The 4,264-nt window shown below is 42.3% G+C and overlaps 1 pseudogene; it reads right to left on the bottom strand.

Moving 5' to 3' along the window:
* Positions 1-578: 578 nt before the first annotated feature.
* Positions 579-2,366, bottom strand: LOC101019783 (annotated as a pseudogene).
* Positions 2,367-4,264: the final 1,898 nt, after the last annotated feature.

The raw sequence follows: 4,264 nt of genomic DNA, 5'->3' as shown, positions 1-4,264 counted from the left end.
AGCTACTTGGGAGGCTGATGCAAGAGAATTGCTTGAACCTGGGAGGTGGAGGTTGCAATGAGTGGAGATTGCACCACTGCACTCCAGCCTGGGTGACAGAGCAAGACTCTGTATCAAAAAAAAAAAAAGAGAGAAATCCCTGTCTTTTTAACAATGAATCATATTACTCTTTTTTTTAAAGACTCTTAAAATGTTTATTCTTGTCAGAATAGCTGATGATTTTCTGTTATGTATTTTGGTTTATTATTATAGTAAGCCTTCCCTCCCTTGAAAAATCCATTCAAAATATGCCAATCCTTGAGGTAAAGAAGTTTAACCAAAATACCATCCTGATTTTTTTTCCCCCAAGACAGAGTCTTGCTCTGTCTCCCAGGCTGGAGAGAAATGACGCAATCTTGGCTCACTGCAACCTCCACCTCCCAGGTTCAAGCAATTCTCCTACCTCTGCCTCCCCAATAGGGATTACAGGTGTGCACCACCACATTCGGTTAATTTTTGTGTTTTTTAGTAGAGACGGGGTTTCACCATGTTGGTCAGGCTGGTCTCGAACTCCTGACCTCATGATCCACCTGCCTCGGGCTCCCAAAGTGCTGAGATTACAGACATGAGCCACTGCGCCCAGCACTCATTTTTTTAAAGAAAAAATTTATAAAATTCCTTTAGCTTGATAAATAGAAATCATCTCTTCTTGTTCTACTCTGGTGAACATAAATGTATTTTATACAGTAAAGAATCCAGTCATTTATTGGTAAACCAAAGGTAAGAACCCTTCATTTACCTGTTCTACTCCAACACAGTACAACACTGCCATGTTCATATGTACTTAAAAAATAATTACCAACCCTCTTCTGGCAGACAAAGTTTTGGAATAGCAAGAGCATTGCTTAATGTTCGAACTGCATCTGTCTCCTGTTTCTTTTACAGGAGAGATCCATGGGTGTTGTTAATCATGCCCAAAGCCAGCTTCTTCTCATTGTTTCTTCAGCCTGTTCTGACACCTTTTGCCTGAAGCAACTGGACAATATCTGCATAACCCTTCCAGGCAGCAGCATGCAAAGCTGTGTCTCCCAACTTGTTCTGTTGGCTCAGTTAAATCCTCGGTTGAGTGAATAGCATTTCCACTATATCTCTGAAATCCCACGACAAACCTAGTCTAAGGCAGTGCTTCCAGCCTCGTCTAAGCCATTAACACCCACTCGGTTGTCCAAACACTCTCGCAACCAACTCAAGTTGCCTCTTTTTGCTCCTTCAGACATAGATTGTCAATGGATTCTGCCTGCTCAGCCACATAGTTGCTTGGAGTTAGTCCAGTCCTGCCTTTGGAGGTGCCTTTCCACCAATTGACGTCATTCATATCAGTAATGTAGATGATATCACCTGCCTCAAAGCATAGTTCATCTGGAGTTCTGGGTTCAAATGTATAGAGGGCTCTGAAGACTTTATCTTACCCTGGTTTGACTGGTTTGGGTAGCAGCTTCGACATCTCACTTCCTTGAGCTAGTGAGCTGCAAATTCTAAAGATGACGCTGAAAAGCCCCGCTTGCCTGCTACCTGGCTCTCCAAACACCTCAAGGTTACTTTTTGTCTGGTTTACAGTTATTTGCCTTCAAGGACTGGCGCCCACCCTTGGCTCTCAATGATATTTCATTGTATGGCTATATCACATCTTGTTTATCCGCTTACCCACTGGGGAACACTTGGCTTCCTTCCGCCTTTTGGCTATTGCAAACAATGCTGCTATGAATATAAATGTATCAATACCTCTTCAAGTCCTGCTTTCAGTTCTTTTGGGCATATATCTAGAGTGGAACTGCTGGATTCAACACCCTTCATTTTTAATTTTTACAAGCCTCTTCCCTCTGAGACCACCAGCTGGAGTTTACCACAGAGAAAACAAGAAAGAATGAGCTGAGCTGACCTCTGTTCTGGGGTTTCTGTTAAGGCCAGTTCTAAATGAATTTTGAGACCCTCTTGTGGGATTACCCAAGAACACTTTTTGCCATAACTTGTTCTCAGATTACAGAGTCTTCTCTTCCTCAGCTGCCCCCAATTTACCACCGTATTTCCTCTGTTCTCATAGTCAGCCACTAAGGCTGCTGGTCCTTCACGGGATCTTCATGGACATCTGGATAAAGTTCAAACTCTTTAGCAAGGCAAACAGAAACACCGTATTTGTAATCCGGTTCTTGCCTACCTCTTTAGACTTATGCCTGAGTGTTCCTACAGATGCATGGCGTTTTGAAATGGAATGGGGTGTCAGGAATGAGTGATAAGGCTCAGGAATGGGAAGACAGTCAGCAATGCGTGTATATGTACATGTATACAATTATAAAACATTTGTGCGTGTGTGTCTGTGTGTGTATGTGTATGGGTATATAGATAGATAAATTAATTTTTTTTTGCCACCATGCCCGGCTAATTTTTTTTTTTATCATTTTTATTTTTAGTAAAGATGGGGTCTCACTATGTTGCCCAGGTTTGTCTCTGACTCCTGGGTTCAAGTGATCCTCCTGCCTCAGCCTCTTAAAGGGCTGGGATTACAGGTGTGAGCTGCCATGGCTAGCTGATAAATAGACTAATTTTATATAGATGGAGTCATTTTCTATATGTGTATCTATTTAAATTTATTTTTTATTTTTTTTTTTTTTTGAGACAGAGTCTCACTCTGTGGCCCAGGCTGGAGTGCGGTGGCATGATCTTGGCTCACTGCAACATTTGCCTCCTAGGTTCAAGCGGTTTTCCTGCCTCAGCCTCCTGAGTAGCTGGGATTACAGGCACGCGCCACCACGCCTGGCTAAGTTTTCATCTTTTCAATCGAGATGGGGTTTCACTATGTTGGCCAGTCTGGTCTCAAACTCCTGACCTCAAGTAATTCACCTGCCTCGGCCTCCCAAAGTGTTAGGATTACAGGCATGAGTCACCGGACCTGGCTTCATTCTCTGTATAATTTTAAAACTCTGTATAATTTTAATATAAAATATTTCAAGCATAATCAAAGATAAAGAAATAGCTAAATAAATCCCCATTTATTCATCATCCATCTTACCAACTCACAGCCATCTTACTTCATTGATACTTCCAACCTCTCCTCCTTCAATTATTTTGAAGCAAATCCCACATGTCATATTGTTTTTATACTTAATATCTTAGTATATATCTCTAAAAGATAAGAACTCATTTTTAAAATAAAGGCTTTAAGATCACTCTTGGTGTTGTACATCCTATGGAGGTTGGACAAATGTGTAACAACATGTATTCACCTTATAGTATCATAATCAGAAGTTTCGCTGCCTTAATAATCCTCTAGAATAGGGGTCCCCAGTCCCTGGGCCATGAACAGGTTCCTGTCCGTGGCCTGTTAGAAAATGGGCCACACAGCAGGAAGTGAGCAGAGGGTAAGCAAACAAAGCTTCATCTGTATTTTCAGCTGCTCGACGTCACTCCCCTTACCACCTGACTCCGCCTCTTGTCAGGGCAATAGCTGCATTAGATTTTTTTTTTTTTTTTTTTTTTTTGAGACAGATCTTGCTCTGTCGCCCAGGCTCTGGAGTGCAGTGGTGTGGTCTCGGCTCACTGCAATCCCCACCTCCCAGGTTCAAGCAATTCTCCTGCCTCAGCCCCCTGAGTCGCTGGGATTACAGGTGTGCACCACCATGCTCAGCTAATTTTTTTATGTTTAGTGGAGACAGGGTTTCACCATGTTGGCCAGGCTGGTCTGAAACTCCTGACCTTGGGTGATCTGCCCACCTCGACCTCCCAAAGTGTTGGGATTACACGCGTGAGCCACTGTGCCCAGCCTGCATTAGATTCTCATAGGAGCACGAACCATATTGTGAACTGTGCGTGCAAGGGTTATAGCCTGCATGGTCCTTATGAGAATCTAATGCCTGATGATCTGTCACTGTCTCCCATCACCCATAGATGGGACCATCTAGTTGCTGGAAAACAAGCTCAGGGCTCCCATTGGTTCTACAACATGGTGAGTTGTATAATTATTTCATTATATATTACAACATAATGATAATTGAAATAAAGTGCACAAGAAATGTAATGTGCTTGAATCATCCTGAAACCATATCCACCACCCCCACCACCCCGCTTTGTCCATTGAAAAATTGTTTTCTACAAAACCAGCTCCTGGTGCCAAAATGGTTGGCAACTGCTACTCTAGAACTCTTTTATTATTTATTTATTTATTTATCTTTAATTAACCCAAAAGCTGGATAGAACTCTTAAAACATAACCGCAGTGTCGTTATCATAAT

This window comes from Papio anubis, chromosome 9 (genome assembly GCF_008728515.1).
Source record: "Papio anubis isolate 15944 chromosome 9, Panubis1.0, whole genome shotgun sequence".
Taxonomy (NCBI): domain Eukaryota; kingdom Metazoa; phylum Chordata; class Mammalia; order Primates; family Cercopithecidae; genus Papio; species Papio anubis.
Note: the sequence above shows the minus strand (reverse complement) of the source record. Positions and strands in the feature narration are given on the sequence as shown.